The sequence below is a fragment of the Staurois parvus genome, unplaced genomic scaffold, assembly GCF_062004578.1.
Source record: "Staurois parvus isolate SC_StPar_1 unplaced genomic scaffold, SC_StPar_1.0 ptg000304l, whole genome shotgun sequence".
NCBI lineage: Eukaryota > Metazoa > Chordata > Amphibia > Anura > Ranidae > Staurois > Staurois parvus.
In genome coordinates this window covers 1,513,868-1,535,246 of record NW_028318100.1, presented here as the reverse complement: position 1 = coordinate 1,535,246, position 21,379 = coordinate 1,513,868, and the positions used below count along the sequence as shown (strand labels likewise).

General features: G+C 41.6%; 1 protein-coding gene and 1 long non-coding RNA gene across 4 annotated transcripts in view; both read left to right on the top strand.

Moving 5' to 3' along the window:
• MBOAT7 (membrane bound acylglycerophosphatidylinositol O-acyltransferase MBOAT7) overlaps positions 1 to 21,379 on the top strand; it is a 598,958-nt gene that overhangs the window by 372,367 nt on the left and 205,212 nt on the right. The window lies entirely within an intron of this gene.
• Positions 5,759 to 16,509, top strand: LOC149457715 (uncharacterized). The gene is made up of 2 exons (XR_016313588.1): positions 5,759 to 6,125; positions 15,938 to 16,509. It is a non-coding gene; the product is annotated as an uncharacterized LOC149457715 (long non-coding RNA).

Genomic DNA, 21,379 nt, shown 5'->3' with positions numbered 1-21,379 from the left:
GCATCGAGACGGATCAAGCTCATCCTGTGGGAAGACCGGAGTTATCTCCACCTGCGATCAGAGGGTTTTGTGTCATTAGTATCCAACATGGAAGTTTTTTGGTGGATCTTTTATGGGACTTTTATTTAATCTCTTTTGTTGCAACAGAAAAGGTGTAAGAATATTTGAACTTTATTATTAATTTTGCAAATCCTGTGTATTATATCACTACATATTGACATTTGTTGTTTGACATTTTATAGTATGCACTTATTTAATTTTTTGGGATGCACTTTAAGATTTATGTGCTGCACTTTTTTGGTATATTTATATTAATTGGGGTGGAGTTGAATGCTCATTTGAGCATCTCCCTATAAATTTAGATCAGCTCATGGGGGAGATCTCTGATGGGGGGCACAGTCTGATGGGGGTGCTGCTTCAGATTGAGTGCGGCTTGAACGAGTGCGTAGAAGAAGCAGTTAAACGCAGCAGTTGAACTAAAGCAGGAGAACCCAAGCAGCAGGAAGACACAACAACAGCAAGAAGCTCTACTGCATGCTGGAAGACTGCAAGCAAACACCCTGGGAAACCTCTTACATGCCTAAGACCCACTCCGTGTACCTTTATATAATACACCCCTCTTCTCCTCTTCATATTACTATCCTCTGTTCCCACATCTCATTTCCTTACCCCTCTGCTCCACCCCACAACCTGTACATCTCCCCCTCACTGCTATCATCTCCCTACTACTGCTCTCTTCACCTCCCCAAAATGTCTCTTCCACTCCTCCTTCTCATTTTCCTCTCCTCCGTTCCCAAAATCCATTCATTATATCCCTCTGCCCCTCCCAAACATTTGTATATAGTGTCCTCACTGCTTCCCTCACCCCTCTATGGCACCCACCACCTCCTCCTATTACTCCGCTCTCCCACTGACCCCAACACCTCCACTAGGAGTTTCTCACGCTCCTGCACATCCCGCTCCCATGCCACCTTTCTCACCCTTCTCCTCCTCCTAGCCGCGGGGGACATCTCCCCGAATCCTGGCCCTCCACCTCCCTCACCCGCTCAACACCCTCCCGCCTCCACATCCTACTGCAACCCCCACAACTTAGTATCTGTCCCCCTGCTCCCTAAAATCTCCCCCCCCCGTTTTCATGTGCACTCCTGAACGCCCGTTCGGTGTGCAACAAGCTTACCGCCATCCACGACCTCTTTGTTTCCCGCTCCCTCAACCTCCTAGCGATCACAGAAACCTGGATCCAGCCCACTGATTCTACCTCCCCTGCTGCACTCTCCTATGGAGGTCTCACCTGGACCCACTCACCCAGGCCTAACGGTCGTAAAGGTGGTGGGGTTGGTCTGCTCCTGTCACCGCAGAGCACCTTCCGAGTCCTCCCAAACCCCCCCTCCCTATCCTTCTCCTCCTTCGAGGCCCACTGCCTCCGACTATTCTCCCCAACCCCCCTGAAGATTGCTGTGATATACCGGCCTCCTGGATCCATACCACGCTTCCTGGATGACTTCTCCTCCTGGCTACCCTTCTTCCTCTCCTCTGAGCTACCCACCATCATTCTTGGGGATTTCAACATCCCTGTCAACCTCGACAACCCGGACACAGCCCGTCTCCTCCACCTAACCTCCTCCTTTGCACTTGCACAGTGCATACAATCCACCACCCACTCCGACGGAAATATCCTGGACCTTGTCTTCTCCAACCGCTGCGCTCCCCACAACCTCACTAACACCCCCTTCCCTCTCTCTGACCACAACCTGATCACCTTCTCTATCTCCTCGTCCTCCAACGCCTACCCCTCCAAATGTCACACTACTACCAGCCGTAACCTCCGCAACCTTAACCCTGCCTCCCTCCACTCTGCAGCTGATCAACTCCACGACCGCATCCTCCCCCTGTCCTGCCCCGACTTGGCTTTGACCGCCTACAACAATGCGCTCTCAACAGCCCTTGACTCACTAGCGCCTTTAACCACACGCAACATCAGACCCCGACCGCTCCAGCCCTGGCAGACTGATCACACCAAAACCCTCAAACGACAGTCGTGCCCTGGAGCGACTATGGCGCAAAACCAAATCCCAACAAGCCTTCACCCGCTACAAATCTGCCTTCCGCACCTACACCTCCTCCCTCCATGCTGCCAAACAGGCCTATTTCTTGACCCTCATCAAGGCCCTCTCCTCCAATCCTCGCCGACTCTTCTCTGCCTTCAACTCTCTACTCTCTCCACCCCCACCTCCACCCAGCACCTCACTCACTGCCCTTGAGATTGCCAATCACTTCAAAAACAAAATTGACACAATTCGCAAGGACATTGCCGCAACTCACACGCCCTCTCAACCCGTCCCCTCTCACACAGTTACCCCCTTATCCCCCCTCCCCCTCGACATAACCCGGAGGGACTTCGTCGCTGCTCAAACTCTCTCCAACCCCCTTCACCCTCACTCAGCTACCCCCTCATCACCCCTCTCCCACAGCCCCACCACTGCTCTGACCTCCTCTTCCACCCCACCCTACATTCCTCATACTGTAGCTCCCCCAACACTCCACACCTTTGACCTTACTACCATCGAGGAAGTCTCCAAGATCCTCTCTGATGCCCGCCTCACCACCTGCCCCCTCGACCCTATCCCCTCACAACTCCTACGACCTTCCTCCTCCTCCATCCTATGCTCCCTCACCCACATCTTCAATCTCTCCCTCTCCTCAGGCACTTTCCCCTCCCCTCTGAAACATGCACACATCACCCCCATACTTAAAAAGCCCTCCCTGGACCCCAATGACCCGAACAACCTCAGACCCATCTCCCTGCTCCCATTTACATCTAAACTCCTCGAGCGCCTAGTCTACACCCGCCTATGCTCTCACCTCAACGACAACAACCTCCTCGATCCCCTACAGTCCGGCTTCCGTCCCCTACACTCCACCGAAACTGCCTTACTCAAACTCTCCAACGACCTGCTAACCGCCAAAGCTAATGGCCACTATTCAGTGCTCCTACTCCTTGACCTCTCTGCGGCCTTCGACACAGTCGACCACCCCCTTCTCCTCAAAAAACTACACTCCCTCGGCCTCAGAGATTCTGCTCTCTCCTGGCTCTCATCCTACCTGTCACAACGCTCCTTCAGCGTTACCTATAATGCTACCACCTCCCCCTTACTCCCCCTCTCTGTTGGGGTCCCTCAAGGCTCTGTCCTCGGGCCCCTTCTCTTCTCCATCTATACCTCCTCCCTTGGCCAACTCATACACTCTCACGGCTTCAACTACCACCTCTATGCCGACGACACACAAATCTATCTCTCAACCCCCCACCTCACCCCCTTGGTCTCAGCCCGAATCACACACCTACTGAGCGACATATCAGACTGGATGTTGCTCCACTTCCTTAAATTGAACCTCTCCAAAACCGAGTTTCTTGTCTTCCCCCCAGCCCGGACACCACCCCCCATCGATTTCTCCATCACATCCAACAACGCTACCATCAAACCCGCCCTGCAGGCCAGAGTACTGGGTGTCATTCTGGACTCCAACCTATCCTTCCGGCCCCAAGTCCAATCTTTAACAAACTCGTGCAGACTCCACCTCCGCAACATCGCCAAAATCCGCACGTTCCTAACCCCAGAAACCACTAAACAGCTCATCCACTCCCTCATCATATCACGACTCGACTACTGCAACTCCCTCCTCACTGGCCTGCCTCGCCGCTGGCTATCCCCTCTTCAGTCCATCCTGAACACGGCTGCCAGACTCATTCACCTTTCCAACCGCACTGTCTCCGCCACCCCCCTCTGCCAATCCCTCCACTGGCTTCCGATTGCGCAACGGATCAAATTCAAAATCCTAACGCTGACGTACAAAGCTGTCCACCATACTGCCCCGAACTACATCACTGACCTAATATCCAAGTACCGCCCAGCACGCACACTCCGCTCCTCACAAGACGACCTTCTCTCTAGTTCCCTGGTCTCCTCCTCCCATGCCCGCCTCCAGGACTTCTCCAGGGTGTCACCCATCCTCTGGAACTCCCTGCCCCAACCCATCAGATTATCACCTACTCTCCTCTCCTTTAGGCGCACCCTGAAAACCCATCTCTTCAGGGAAGCCTACTCCACCCCCTGCTAACTTGCCGACCTCCTCCACTCTTCCTACCACTCCATCCCCCACAGCTATCTCCTCCTGTGCCACCACCCCCTCCCTCCTAGATTGTAAGCTCGAAAGAGCAGGGCCCTTGATCCCCTCATGTTTTGCATTGTATTGGTATTGTTCTGTCACATGTTCTGTCTCCCTTTTGTAATGTACAGCGCTGAGCGAACTATTGGCGCTTTATAAATACTGTATTATAATAATAATAATAATAAGGCTTGTCTGTCACCTTTTGTGCTAGCTGCTCGTACCTTCTGAGTGCTCACTTGTTTTTTTTAATAGGGGTTTTGTGTTTTTGTGCATTAAATTTCATTGAAGTGTATTTTTTCCCAAAAAATTGCATTTGAAAAACCGCTGTACAAATACGGTGTGACATCATAAATTGTAACACCTGGGATTTTTATTCTCTAGCCTCTGGTTAAAAAATATCATGTTTGGGGGTTCTAAGTAATCTAGAAAAATAGCTGATGTTTACATTTAGGAGAGAAGTGTCCGAATAGGCTTGAGGCTAAGGTGGTTAAAATGCTTGGTGATTCCCACGATATTAAAGGCTTGTAAGTCTATTCATCGCACCTGGAAAGCTTATATTCGGTGCAAGGCTTTGGGGTTCCAGCCTCGTTCCTTCTCTGGCTTAGGTATTGGCCTTTCTTTACCATGGCATTGACTAAAAGCTTGCCTTAAGCACTATTTGGGGTTAGACCTCTGCTCTTGCTGTGTTCTTGCAGTGTCCTTTGGCCACGCATTGAATTTGCACCTTTTATACAGGGGGTTCACCATGTAACGCCCCCCCCATTGCATTCTCTGTTGCCACCATGGGACATGGTGTTATCGGTTTACCAGAAATCTCCTTTTTGAGAGCATTCGGGATGTTCCCTGGCCTACTCTCTCTCAGAAAGTTGCCTTAATGCTCGCTATCACCTCTGCTCGGCGGGTGTCCAAATTGGCAGCTTTGTTCTTTAAAGCCTCTCTATCTCTAAGGTGGTTCTTCATCCATCCCCTTCTTTACTTCTGCAGGTGGTGTTGGATTTCCATCTGAAAAGACCATTGTCCTTTCTTCACTAGCCATTTTATTCTCTAGCATCTGCTTAAAAAATATACAAGGTTTGGGGATTCTAAGTAATATTCTAGCAAAAAAAGCTGCTTTTTATATGTAGGAGAGAAGTGTTAGAATAGCTTGGGGCTAAAGTGGTTAAAATGACAACTCATTTTTTTTTAAAAACTGTGACAAAGAATGACAACTTTAAAAAAAAACTCGCCATGCCTCTTACTAAATGAACTGTCTGCTTTCCAAAAAGTGGTCATCTGGGGGGTACTTGTACTGTTGTGACAGTTTGGGGCCTCATGAAATGAGAATGAAGGAGTCAGTATATCAGGACTGATCAATTTTCAATATACCATAGTTTGTAGACTCTATAACTTTCTACTAAATAATATATACTGATTTGGATTGTTTTTTATGAAAGAAATGTAGAAGAATACATATTAGCCTAAAGTTATGAAGAAAGATTATTTGCAAAACTTTTATAACAGAAACTATGAAAAACATGTTTTTTTTTCTAAATTTCTGTATTAACCACTTCAATACAGAGCACTTTTACCCCCTTCCTGCCCAAACCAATTTTCAGCTTTCAGTGCTCATGCACTTTGAATGGCAATTACCCAGTCATGCTGCACTGTACCTCAACAAAACTTTTATAATTTTGTTTTCACAGAGATAGAGCTTTTATTTTGGTGGTACTTTTCCATTTCATTGGCTCTTTACCTCCAATGGGGAAGCGCTGTGTTCGAGGGACACAGCCTGACAGGATGGCCTCTCTGCATGCCGCGATTCACAGGATTTCATATGATGCCCAATCACAGAGAGAAGAGGACTGCCCGAATGTCAATCTGCTTTAGGCCGGGCGGCAAGGTGTTAAAAGACAAACTAGTGGTGTTTACCAACAAAAGAAAGCGCTATCTGTCTTGAAAAAGAAAAAAAATCATTTTAGGTACAGTATTGTTTGACTGAGTAATTGTCAATGTGAGGGCACTTACGGACGTGTGACTAGGTGTAATTTTTAGTTGTGGGGTTACAGTCCCGCCACACGTCAATAAGGTTATTGGAATGTATTATCTTAACCAGAGAGTGTTCCTGCTTGGGTGCATGCTTCAAGAAAACTTATAGGATGACTGTCATGAATGCATTAATCGAACACCACCTGTTTAAGCCCTTTGGGATTCATGACCTGCTTTCTCTTGACTGGACATATACTGTTTCCATTTCAAACCCTCTATATCATTGGTTTTGGTCTCACTCTTGCCAGGCAGTGGTTGTGGCTTTGATCCTTTGGTTCAGACTATGTGCGGCTAATGCATTCATGACAGAACTCTGTATTAGTTCTCCTTGAAGAAACGGGCTTTGTCCCTGCGAAACGTGTTGGAATCATCTGTATGAACATGATTATCTGGAGCTATGCTAATTTCTAAAGAATCAACTCTCTTTGGGAATCATACATTGCTGGATTGTTATGATTTTAAATGTTTAATAGAATTTTTGTACAATAGACATGTACCTTTTTTATATATAATCCTGGTGTGGTACATTTTTAAAGTTCTGTTAGGTGTATATGTGGTAGGATTCTTTAGATTTTCTTCAAGATATGGGAGAAAGACTATCCACACCTCCAGCAGTCTGAGGAATTGGATGGATTTATTGTATGATGTCTGGAGGGGGTAAAGTAGGCCCTGTGCACTTGTTACATACCCGGTGATGGAGCCTGACTTGGATATGAAGGCGTAAGGGGTTACGCCTCCCGCTCGGTGCCCCTGATAGAGCAAACAGGAGGCACAAGAGCCCGGAGTGGCACAAGTGCCTGGCAGGTCTGCGATGTCAGCTGGCAGGTGGATAGTCTGTATGACCAAGATGCAGGCTGGCTGTGGATGAAGGGCAGCAGGAGCCGTGGTTGGCAGATTCTAGCAGTAGAACAGCAGGGCTGATAGCAGAGTCTGACAAGCTGGGTCAGGATCTAGCAGGCGGATAATTGGGGTTTAATACTAAATCGATAGGTGCAGCGTTAAAATCATGAATATATAAATAATGTCCGCAAACATATAAAAAAAGTTAAAATTATATGCCAAGAATCCAGTCAGTTTATAAAGTGACAGTCTGTGCAGATCTGGGTGCGAAATAGCAGTAGAATCCAGTGATGGTGCTCCAAATAGTGTGGTAAAATTACGCACTCACCAGATGCGTAATGTATATACACATTAAATGAATCTGTAGAGGTTCCCTTTAGGAGTTGGATATGTTCCTGGTCCAGGATAATCCTCCCTCTAGGTAAGGTGGTGCTGTCATGAGCTCACAAGAAAATACAGGATCCAGCTGGCCAGAGATCCCTTTAAGGGATGGACAGGTGTAGATGCCTGCTTTAAGGAACTCCCTTCTCTGGATACTTATGGATGGCTGGATTGGATGGGCTTTACAAATAAATAGCTCCACACAGGAGACCATACAGAATGCCCATAGTGTAGTAGGTAGTACCAGTAATTTATTAATAAAATTAATTTGCAAATTCTGAAGTAGTAAAAACAGTTAACTTAAGATGATATGACATGGACTAACCGTCCAGAAAGTAAGATGGCCGCCGGGCCTCTACGTGGCTCCGGCGGCGTGACGTCAGTGTCTTGGCTCCTCCTAACACGTTTTGTGCGCTCACACTTATTCAGAGGTTGGATACCAATGATGCCATGATATCAACAGAATCTATTTATAGGCAAAATGGCGCATGCGCATTACGTCAGCGCCATTTTGCCGAAGACCAAAATACAATAGATGTACGCGTGCATGCGCGGCGCCATTTTGCCATGGGTTTTAAGAAATACAGCATGTGTAATGCATGAACAACGTAAGTAAGTGAATATTAATTAGATAGGTGCGTTAATGAAAATATTACAACCTTGATTAATTATTCAAGTGGATTCACTAAAGGCAGATTGTCCCTAATATTATAATGAAAAAAGGGGACAAAACAGACTGAAAATGATGTACATAACGGTGTGAATATAGAACTCACAGGAAAACCTTCTAAGGAGTATTATTACATCAAATCAAAAGGGATAATTAATAATCTCACCATAAGAAAACATAGCGAGAAATAAAATTAATAAAATTAGTAATGAAAAAACAATTTGATGAAAAATGAAGGAAAAATAAAAAATAGAGCATTAAAGCACCTATAGTAAAAATTATATTGTCATGACAATAAAAGAACTAATAAAAAGGATGCAGATAAGTCCAAAATAAGACTTGCAAAAAATAAAGCTCATAAGACAAAAACCATGGCAAAAATGGACAAATGTAAAAATGAACGAATATAAAATGAATGTCCTAAAATACAGACCAATATAATACGAATATAAAAATAAAATAATCAAAAATGAAACCACATAATATCTCAAGTACTACAAAGTCTAAAAAATAAAATAAAACTGCAAAAAGGAAAAGGGATATATATAATAAAAACTAGAAGGCCATGTTCTCTACTAACTGTTGTCAATAAAGCTGTGTACACCCTGCTGGGCATAACGTTGAAATAGATGTGAAGTGCCTAATTCATAGATGAGTCTGGTCTCCAATTGAGAGACCACTCTAGTTTTATGTATGCCCCTCCAATGTGGGGTTATCCCATCAATACCTACAAACCTAAGCGTAGATGGATCTCTATTGTGATACCACCTATAATGCAGAGATAAGGAGTGTTCTTTGTAACCTCTCTTGATATTATAGACATGTTCTTGTAGGCGGTCTCTTAACCTCCTAGTAGTACGTCCCACATATTGTTTAGAGCAGGGGCATTCCAGTAGATAGACAACGTACCTACTGTTACAAACGATATTTAATTCTCCTTTTTTCATCTAATTGTTTTCATTACTGTTTTTAATAATTTTATGTCTCGCTATATTTTCTCATGGTGAGATTATTAATTATCCCTTTTGATTTGATGTAATAATATTCCTTAGAAGGTTTGCCTGTGAGTTATATATTCACACCATTGTGTACATCATTTCGTTGTCAGTCTTTGTTTGTCCCCTTTTTTTCATTATAATATTAGGGACAATCTGTCTTTAGTGAATCCACTTGAATAATTAATCAAGGTTGTAATATTTTCATTCTAGATTTTAAGCTCCATGGAGCAGGGCCCTCCTTTCCCTCCTTTCCCTCTTGTATTGAACTGTATTGTTGCTGTAGTGTCTCCCGTTATATTGTAAAGCGCTGAGCAAACTGTTGGCGCTATATAAATCCTGTATAATAATAATAATTAACGCACCTATGTAATCACTTACGTTGTTCATGCATTACTCATGCTGTATTTATTGAAACCCATTGCAAAATGGCGCCGCTCATGCGCGCGTACATCTATTGTATTTTGGTCTTCAGCAAAAATGGGCCAACATAATGCGCACGCACCATTTTGCCTATAGATTCAGTTGATATGGCGTCATTGGTATCCAACCTCTGAAGAAGTGCGTGTGCACAAAACGCGTTAGTGGAAGCCAAGACGCCGTGACTTCATGCCGCCGGAGCCACGTGGAGGCCCGGCGGCCATCTTACTTTCTGGATGGTTAGTCCATGTCATATCATCTGATGTTACCTGTTTTTACTACTTCAGAATTTGCAAATTCATTTTATTACTAAATTACTGGTACTATCTACTACACTATGGGCATTCTTTATGGTCTCCTGTGCGGAGCTATTTATTTGTACAGCCCATCCGATCCAGCCATCCATAAATATCCAGAGAAGGGAGTTCCCTAAAGCAGGCATCTACACCCGTCCATCCCTTAAAGGGATCTCTGGCCAGCTGGATCTTGTATTTTCCTGTGAGCTCATGACAGCACCACCTTACATGGAGGAAGGATTATACTGGACCAGGATCATATCCAACTCCTAAAGGGAATCTCTACAGATTCATTTAATGCATATATACATTACGCATCTGGTGAGTGCATACTTTTACCACACTATTTGGAGCACCATCACTGGATTCTACTGCTATTTCGCACCCAGATCTGCACAGACTGTCACTTTATAAACTGACTGGATTCTTGGCATATAATTTTAACTTATTTATGTTTGTGGACATTATTTATATATTCATGATTTTAACGCTGCATCTATCTAGTATTATTTCCTGAAGGTTTTGTATTGGTTGCCTTTAGCTGCTAATTAGAGAGCGCTCACTTTTCCACTGTATTTTTATAGGATAATTGGGGTTTCATGCCAAGAGTCAGCAATGATTAGGCAGATAGCAAGGGAGCAGGCAAAGAGGTATTCCAAAGGCAAGCCAAGTCTGTACAGGCTGAGTTCATGCAAGGTCGAGACAGGTCAGGTCGGTATCCGGATATAGCAGATAAGATGTGGCAGACCAAAAGACAAAGACTCCTAGTGCAGTGTGGTTTAAATGGCCCGCTTAGCGCCACTCTGGTGGTGTGAATGAACGCCAGCATGGACACGTGTGTGCAGAGAATAGAGGAGAGAGAGGTGTGCCAGACTAAGTGTAGTAAAATGGTAACAGTTTATTGCATACAAGATTTAAAAACTCACAAGATGTAGGTATATATCAGGCATCTAGTAATATTTATAGGACGTCATGTGGGCTGGACATCTGGAGCAAATGGCTGAGGTACCAGGGGCCAAGGCTCTCGCAGTGGCTGGCGCTCTTTGCGGGTCCCAACGGAGGAGCGAGAAGGGCAGACGATAGTCCCGGGAGTCGCAGTGCTGGGAAGGAACCGTGCTCTGGACGGGTGCTGCTGGCCTCACACCAGCGTGGGTTAGGTCATGTAGCAGAGCCAGCTTGGAGCGCAGCCAAGATGGCCGCGCTTTACATTTTTTAATTTTCTAATTCATCTATTATTTTTCTCATCTTTTTAATTTATCTATTTTATCAATAAATTCTTATTTTCCCAACAATCAAGTTTTTCAAACTGCCTCCTATTATCATCACTCTCCCCCGTTCTGTTGCGTGTCTATATGTGCTCAAATCAATTCACACACTGCTATTATTCTCTATGTATATGTGTAAATTCTGCCTAATAGCTATGTACTCTGCCCAGACATCATATTTTTACCACCATCCCCTTTCCTTTCCACATACTCTACATGTTCCTCATATTGCAGCTGTTAATCTACAGCCACTTACTATCTTAGATCTATCACTTTGTATTATCCCACATGAACTCTCCTATCATCAATCCCTAGACCCGCCCCTTCAGCCGTTCCACACCCCCTGCGTCTCCTATTTGACCTACTCCAGTGGCCAATCAGGTCTGATGAAAAGGCTGTTTGCCTTGAAACATGTCACCGCCCCTTCTGACAACTCCCAGCTACGTCTTGACTTGACTTCCGCTTGGCGGCCATCTTGGCTGCGCTCCAAGCTGGCTCTGCTACGTGACCTAACCCACGCTGGTGTGAGAGGCCAGCAGCACCCGTCCAGAGCACGGTTCCTTCCCTGCACCGCGACTCCTGGGACTATCGTCTGCCCTCCTCACTCCTCCTTTGGGACCCGTAAAGAGTGCCAGCCACTGCGAGAGCCTTGGCCCCTGGTACCTCAGCCATCCGCTCCAGATGTCCAGCCCACATGACGTCCTCTAACTATTACTTGATGCCTGATATATACCCACATCTTGTGAGTTTTTAAATCTTGTGTGCAACTGTTAGCATTTTACTACACCTCTCCTCTATGCTCTCCACACAGAGTTCTGGTTTACTCTAGAGAGTGCAGCCTCACAACGGTGTTCACGTTGCAGCTCTATATACAGTTGTGTTCAAAATAATAGCAGTGTGTTGAAAAAAGCAAATAAAACTAAAAATCCTTCTAATAGCTTTTATTTCCATACACACAAATGCATTGGGAACACTACACATTCTATTCCAAATCAAAACATGAAGAAAAATATATCAAATTTGTGTTGTTCCTCTAAAAAAAAATTGAAGAAAAGTGAATAGTAGACTGTTCAAAAAAATAGCAATGTTTGTATTCTTCTTTACAAACTCAAACATTCACTATATAAACTGAAAAATGTTTGACGATTTTGCTTTCCTTTGAATCACTTAATATTTAGTTGTATATGCTCTGTTTCTGAGAACTTCTCTACATCTGTGTTGCAAGGAGTCAACCAACTTCTGGCACCTGTGAACAGGTATTCCAGCCCAGGATGATTAGACTACATTCCACAGTTCTTCTCTATTTCTTGGGTTTGCCTTAGAAACTTGTAAAGAAAACAAAACCTCAGCGCCCAGGACTCTCCTATTTAACACACAAATCCCCGTGAGATGCTGCTGTGCACAGGTACAAAGACCAAAAAACTTTTAACAATGAAAACCAGCGCAAACCCACATATTCAATTGCATTACTCAACTTGAAAAATCATTTTTTGCTAATAAAGATATATATAATAAATTATATATAAATAAATTAATATAAAAATAAAAACATTAAATTAAATTCATAAGTCCAGTGACAAAAAAAATCGAAAAAGTCCCAAAAAAATATTATATTTAACAGTCCCGTGACAAAAATAAATCAATTTATAATTATCATTGGATTCTTCCGTGTTACTGATCCCTTCACCATCCACCAGTGCAGAAATCAACATTAACCGCACTCACCAGATATTAGTAAGTCACACGCCTTTCAGGAATATTAAGGGCTCCTGGACCCCCTTTACTTTTGTGAGACCTCCAAATGCTGTTTCCTCTTATATTTGGGTACCTCTTCTGCTTACTCCTCTCACCGAATCCCCCAAAGAAAATCGGGAAAAAGAAAAGACCATAGCGTGATACCGTAGTAATCTCTCCTCCAAATAATCTCTCCAGACCACTCACATTCTTTTGCGGGATAGAGCCCGCCTTTTATTCAAAACAACAATGATTTTCTTCCAAAATGATCCACTTTTCAGGTACACCGACTTCTTATAAGAGACCCCACAGTCTAGTGTGCAGCAGGATGGCAGACCTCAGCTACAGACTCATCTACTAGGCTAAGATGGCCCCTTGGAACGCACCGCTCGGCGTGCGCTCCACTCACCGGAAATGACGTCAGACGACGGACCAGGCAACCGGAAGTGCAACAACGCGTTTCACCCCACCCACAGGGCGTTATCAAGACGGTCTTGATAACGCCCTGTGGGTGGGGTGAAACGCGTTGACGCACTTCCGGTTGCCTGGTCCGTCGTCTGACGTCATTTCCGGTGAGTGGAGCGCACGCCGAGCAGTGCGTTCCAAGGGGCCATCTTAGCCTAGTAGATGAGTCTGTAGCTGAGGTCTGCCATCCTGCTGCACACTAGACTGTGGGGTCTCTTATAAGAAGTCGGTGTACCTGAAAAGTGGATCATTTTGGAAGAAAATCATTGTTGTTTTGAATAAAAGGCGGGCTCTATCCCGCAAAAGAATGTGAGTGGTCTGGAGAGATTATTTGGAGGAGAGATTACTACGGTATCACGCTATGGTCTTTTCTTTTTCCCGATTTTCTTTGGGGGATTCGGTGAGAGGAGTAAGCAGAAGAGGTACCCAAATATAAGAGGAAACAGCATTTGGAGGTCTCACAAAAGTAAAGGGGGTCCAGGAGCCCTTAATATTCCTGAAAGGCGTGTGACTTACTAATATCTGGTGAGTGCGGTTAATGTTGATTTCTGCACTGGTGGATGGTGAAGGGATCAGTAACACGGAAGAATCCAATGATAATTATAAATTGATTTATTTTTGTCACGGGACTGTTAAATATAATATTTTTTTGGGACTTTTTCGATTTTTTTTGTCACTGGACTTATGAATTTAATTTAATGTTTTTATTTTTATATTAATTTATTTATATATAATTTATTATATATATCTTTATTAGCAAAAAATGATTTTTCAAGTTGAGTAATGCAATTGAATATGTGGGTTTGCGCTGGTTTTCATTGCCTTAGAAACTGCAGTTTTGATGTCGCACCACAAGTTTTCTATTGGATTAAGATCCGGGGATTGGGCTGGCCACTCCATAACGTCAATCTTGTTGGTCTGGAACCAAGATGTTGCATGTTTACTGGTGTGTTTAGGGTCGTTGTCTTGTTGGAACACCCATTTCAAGGGCATTTCCTCTTCAGCATAAGGCAGCGTGACCTCTTCAAGTATTCTGATCTATTCAAACTGATCCATGATCCCTGGTATGCGATAAATAGGCCCAACACCATAGTAAGAGAAACATCCCCATATCATGATGCTTGCGCAACCATGCTTTACTGTCTTCACAGTGTACTGTGGCTTGAATTCAGTGTTTGGGGGTCGTCTGACAAACTGTCTCCGGCCACTAGACCCAAAAAGAACAATCTTTCTTTCATCAGTCCACAAAATGTTGTGCCATTTCTCTTTAGGACCGTCAATGACAGAGTTAAGATGGCGTCCTCAAGGAGTACTCAAATAGATTGCTGCGTGATGAGGCTTTCAAAAAATTGATTGAATTATGTAAATCAGTTTGCCCACAGGCTGATGAGGTTTACGTGAAGAACAAGATGGCCAACCTGTGCACAGTCTTCAAGAAGGAACTGAATAAAATAGAAAATTCTAAAAAAAAATGGTGCAGGGGCAGATGACATGTATGTGCCACAGTTATGGTACTTTCAGAGCCTGCTCTTCTTGACTGACTCAGATGTTCCAAGAGAGTCACATTGCGCTTTGATGCCTGGTCCCTCAGATGATACATCGTTGTCACCACAATTGCAGTTGGAACTTGATATCCCAGAGACACACATAATTTAAGTGAAACATCTATCTTTGCAATGTATAAACATATGTAACCTGAAAATGTACAATTAAAGCACTGACCACAAATCTCCCAAATATATTTAATAGTTATATACACACATACAAATGTTACGCATGCACAGCATCATTAATTCAGATGTATTATATATATTTACACCACATTATCCTGGCAAGACACTGCACTATTCCCCACAAAATAATGCAAGTAATTCAAACGGTTTTGACGTGCTGTTATTGTTCGCAAAACAGGTTGTGCACGAGCCAAATTTTCTAGGCCACCATTATCATTTCTTCATTCTCCAGGCAGACGTTCACCACTTAAAAGATCTTCTCTATCCAGTGATACTGGTGACATATAGGCCATGGTAGTACACCTCAGAAAATTATGTAGCAAGCAGCAGCTTTCCACAATTGCATCAACTGTGTCTATGTCCACATTGATGGGAGTGTGGAAAATGCGGGACTGACTTGCCATTATACCAAATGCATTTTCAACAACGCGCCTTGCTCTTGACAGCCTGTAGTTGAACACTTTTTGTTCATGAGTCCTATTTCTCCATGGAAATGGTTTCAACATGTGATCATGCAAAGAAAACGCATCATCTCCAACAAAGACAAAATTCAGTCCTTCAACTGTCTCAGCTAAAGTGGGAAAATTTAGAAGTCCACCCTTCATTCTTTGGAGGATTTCTGTATGCTCCATAACACCTCCATCAGAATTCCGGCCATTTTTACCAATATCAAGGTAGAGGAATTCATATTTTGCATTTACAATGGCAAACAGGATGATGCTGAAGAAGCCTTTGTAATTGTACTAGTATGATCCAGAAAGTGCAGGTGGTGTGATGCGCACATGTTTGCCATCTATGGCACCGCCACAGTTCGGAAAGTTCCAAAGGTCTTGAAATTCTTTGGCGGTCTGCAGCCATTCTTGAGCACTACTTGGAAACTGTAAAAGGTAAACATTTTAATGTGTGTTTCTGGAACATTAAACATATTTTCACTACTTTGTTATAGGAAAGCGAAGCTACACCAGAAAGGCCCAGCATTGCCCGTTAACAGAGGGTAAAAATGAAGGCAAGTGAATATGACACTGCAAATTTCTTGCGACAAGCATCTGCTGCCCTGACTGAAAAGGAAGACGAGTGCGATGTATTCGCAAAACATATTGCCCACAAACTGCGCAGGATGAGCCAACAACAAAGGGAAATCATTGACCCCCTAATTTATAATTTATTAACCATTGGCCAAAGGGAACAGGCTACATACAGTATGATACAAAAATTGTAGGTTATAATCCCCATCCATCACAGAGTACTCCAAACCAATATAACTATATGCCCCATGTATCACAAAATAGGCCCACCCATACTCTAGCTAGGGACCCACAACCTAATGTCTGCCACACAAAGCAATCCAAACTGGCAAATGCCAGAACAATTACACAGCTCATGGAGTCAGGATATTAACTATACAAATCTGAACAAATTGTTCAGTTGATGCATATGTTATGTGATCTGTAAAAAATTTGAAATTGATTACTTTTTTTCTGTTATTCGAACAATAAACTTGTACATAGTTGTAAAATTTTTGAGTGAGTTTTTTTTTTTTTTTTTTTCTAATTTTTATCACTGGTGCTTTTTTTTTGGGGGGGGGGGGTGTATGAAGGTAAGGGAATGGTTCTATAAATACACTTACAATTTTGATATGAAATGAACATGGATATTGCAATATCCATATCAATATCATGGATATTTTTTAAAAAAAACTTTTTAAAATTGGAATTGCATCAATCAGTGACTTATAACAGGAGTTCAGGACTAGGGAGGCCATTCTGACCCTGGAGGGAACTGACTTGTTGTCCTAAAAATATCTCCATTGACAACAATACAGTGTTATAGTGCTAATAGGAAGCAAAAACACTGTACTAATAGCAATGGGCAGGAAAGGGTTTAACATGTGGGGTGATCAAATGGTTAACTGTGTACTAATACCAAATTAAAAAAGAAAAAAAGCACCACTTACAAAAAACACCAAAGTGTCAGCAGCATATCCCACCCAAAATAAATCCAAATTAAAAGGTATGCGCTAATAACAAACTTATACAAAAGTGTATATCATCATCCAAAAAACATTAGTGTTTTAAATAAATTATAGTGTCCAAACATAAATTAGTGTCCAAAAAAAAAATATATATCTTCAGTGACTTGAACCAATTGTGAGAAATCCACCACCAAAGGAGATTAAATGAACTCACCAGAGCTAATGGCTGGTCAGATAATAAACCAGCAACAGCGCTTGTGCTCTGGGAGCAATGAACCCGATGTCCAAATAGATATGGTGATGTTTCAGATACTTCCAGATAATAATAATCACAGCCAAACAACTTTGCAGCCCAAGCTCTTATGATGAACTTCTCCACTCTTTCTCATACCTCCATGAGAGCATGCAGTACACTCAGGGACAAAAAAGAGAACATAATGGTGCAATACGTTTTTTTTCATTTATCTCTTTAATAAAAAAGGTATAAGGAAACTCACAAACAAGGTGTCCAACAGACACCAGCTTCAATCGCAAAAAAGGGTTGAGATACAGTTAACGCTCACCGCAGATCTCTCCCATACAGCACAGACCAGCAAGGCTCTCTAACATCCACATCAAGTAGGCTACGCCCAACCGGTTTCGTCACACCGACGTCATCAAGGGGCGGTACAGATGGGAAGGTCAGACAGCTCCTATAAATACCACCCTTCATCTACATAGTTTTAACACCCAGCCAATCACTGCGTTCCTAGTCTCCCTAATCACGCCGGATAGAACAGGCGTTTCCCAATTTAATTATACATATACACTCTAATACATAAACAAAAAAGCTAAATATATATACCCTGCAGGTTTGAATCAGCACAATACCGTTCTTCAAAATCATCCACAAAAAAATATAAATATAAAAACATAAATATATGCAGAAAAGCAATATATACCATCCTGTGCATGGCTCTTCAAACCACAGAAAAACCCTTAAAGGGCCATGCACAGAACTTAAAGCACAACTCTTCTCATAGAGATCTATAGGCACTGGAATTTTTAATTTAAGTGATGTTTCTTACTGAAAAAGAGCTAAAAGTTTTAGATTTAGGGCTAAAATATATACCCAGAAAAAATGTAAGTAAATTCGATGTTTTTATCGATCTGCAAAAGTTCGTTAGAAAGTTGAGCATAAAAATTTTTTTGGAGAAAACTAAAGATAATAAGAAAGAGGGGATCAGTAAAGTACCTGCAAAGGTGTACATGCATAGTAATCTGAAGAATTCTTCTACGTTTAATCCCAAAAATATAGAGAATGAATATTTAGATGTTTTTAAAAAAATGGTTGAGACTGAAATTAAAGATCTGAATCTTAAAAAGAGATATTATACTTCAAAAGAACTCAGACAAGGTATTAAAGATTTAGAAAAAAGAAAAGAGATTGTTATTAGAGGGGCTGATAAGGGTGGTAGCATTGTTATCTTAAATAAAAAAGATTATGAACTTGAGATGGATAGATTGCTTAAAGTTGAAGATACATATACAATTCTTGCATCAAACCCTACTAAAAGATTGAAGGGTAAATTAAAACTGCTGATTAATAAAGGTAAAGACTTAGGAGTCTTAACCGTTTCAATACCGTGCAATTTTACACCTTCCTGCCCAGGCCATTTTTCAGGTTTCAGCGCTCTCACATTTTGAATGACAATTGCGCGGTCATACAACATTGTACCCAAACTAAAATTTTATCATTTTCTTCACACAACTAGAGCTTTCTTTTGGTGGTATTTAATCACCGCTGGGGTTTTTATTTTTTGCTAAATTAACAAAAAAAGACCAAAAAGTTTGAAAAAAAAACACATTTTTCTTTGTTTCTGTTATGAAAGTTTACAAATAAATAATTGTTCTTCATAAATTTAGGCCGAGATGTATTCTGCTACATGTCTTTGGTGAAAATAACCCAAATTAGGATGTATTATTTAGTTTGTAGGAAAGTTATAGAGTTCACAAACTATGGTATAGATATGAATATTGATCAATCCTGAAGTACTGACGGCCAATCTAATTTCTTGAGGTCCAAGAATGTCAGAACAGTACAGATATCCCCAAATGACCCCTTTTTGCAGAGTAGACAGTCCGACGTACTTCATAAGAGGCCTGGCGAGTTTTTTGAAGTTGTATTTTTTTGTCAAAATTTTTCCGAAAATGAAGAAATGAAAAAAATTATTTTCACTATTTTTTTTTTTACATACTGTCACCAGTGCAGTACAGCGGCGTCCTATAACTGGCATGGCGGTGAACAGGGACACTGACTGGTGACAGTATGGAAAAAAAAATAATATTTTTTTTAAATTTTTTTTTATTTTTTTATTATTTAATTTTTTATTACATTTTTTTTTTTTTTTTTTAAGATTTTTTTTCATATTTTACTATGACCAAAATAGTACAATGTTACCATAGTAACATTGTACTACTTTGGGGAAGTGATCAGTATTTTTTTTTTTTTTTTTACACAATTTGCTTATAGCAAAGAATTACTTTGGTATAAGCAAGCATTTAGCTGAATGAAATCGATTCATTCAGCTTTTTTTTTTTTTTTTTTTTTGTGCTTAGCTGTGATTTGGTCACAGCTAATCACATGACATGTGCATGTGATTAGCTGTGACCATTCACAGCTAGGCACTAGTATACAATGGATCGCATCATGAATGAAGCCATCCATTGTATACAACTGTCATGTGACCTGCTGTGATTGGTCACGGCAGGTCACATGGTACCGGCAACGGGAGTCGGTGCACGGCCGGTGACAGATTGCACTGCTGCGCCGCTCTGCAATAGCGCAAACGGCGCATGTGCGGGAGCACGCCAAATGGCGTGCACCCGGAATGGAGAGACACTTTTCAAGCCGCCAAACGGCCATTGGCCGGGCGGCTAATGGTTAAACGAGAAAGAGGCGAGATATTTATGTATTAATAATCCAAGAATTCCTACTATATACTACCTACCCAAATTACATAAAAATAAAAAAACACCCCCTGGTAGACCCATTGTGAGTGGGATTAATTCTATTTTCTCTCGAGTCGGAGAATACATAGATTCATTTTTACAACCGATTAGTGAAGAACAAGCGTTCCTTTTTAAGGGATAGTGGAGAACTTATTGGTATTTTGGCGAGTTTAGAGAATATTGAAGGTTGCTACTTGGTCACTATTGATGTTGAGTCCTTATATACCAGCATTAAACAAGATGATGGTTTGAAAGCAGTTAAATGGGCATTGAAACATAAATCACATATTAAAAGAACTCAAAGAGCATTTATTTGTGAATTACTAGAATTTGTGATGTCGAATAACAACTTCTGGTATAATAATACTTTTCAGCAATGTAGGGGCGTTGCTATGGGTGCTAAGTATGCTCCCAGTGTAGCTAATATCGTTATGGATAAATGGGAAGAAGAATGTATATTTGAAAAATGGCCACAGGTGGCGCTGTATAGGCGCTACATAGACGATATTATAGTAATTTGGAGGGGTTCTGAAATAGATCTTGAAGGATTTTCAAACTATATTAATAAAAACCGTTATGGGTTGAAGTTTACTGTTACTAAAGATTTTGAAAAGGTTAATTTTTTGGATTTGATCTTATATAAATATGATGGACAGATTTATACTAAAACTTTTTTTAAAGATATTGATAAAAACAGCTATATTCCGGTTTCAAGTGGACATCATCCTAAATGGCTATATAATACCCCAAGAAGTCAGTTTACGAGAATTAAGAGGAATTGCAGTTTAAGGAAAGATTTTGTTGATCAAACTGATGTATTGATCGATCGGTTTATTGAGAAAGGATATAAAAAACCTTTTTTGTCAACAGAAAGGGAAATGATTGATAAAAAGGATAGAAGTACTTTTCTGTCTAATAGAAAGATAAAGAATAACAACTTTGATATGGCTTTTATTACCAACTTTAATGATCAGTATAAAGAGATTGAGGGTATTTTCAAGAAATATTGGCCGATTTTGTTAAAAGATGAGGTATTGAAAAAGATCATCCCAAAAAAACCTAAATTTATTTATAAGAAAAATCGATCTATAAGGACGAAATTAGTGCATAATGTTCTAGATCCACCAAAAGAGGTGGATTTTTTTCCCGATTTGAAGGGATTTGTTCATTGTAACAGGTGTAAAGCATGTAGAACGATAAATAGATCGAATAAAATAAAGAGGAAGAAATTTATTTCAAATATAACTAAGAAAGAATATAAGATCGAACAACTTATTTCGTGTAATTCCTCTCATGTGATTTATGTTTTGGAATGCCCGTGTCATTTTCAGTACGTTGGAAGAACAGGGAGACAGTTGAAGACTAGGATAAATGAACATTTGAACAATATAAAGAGAGGGTTTGACAAACATAGTGTTTCAAGAC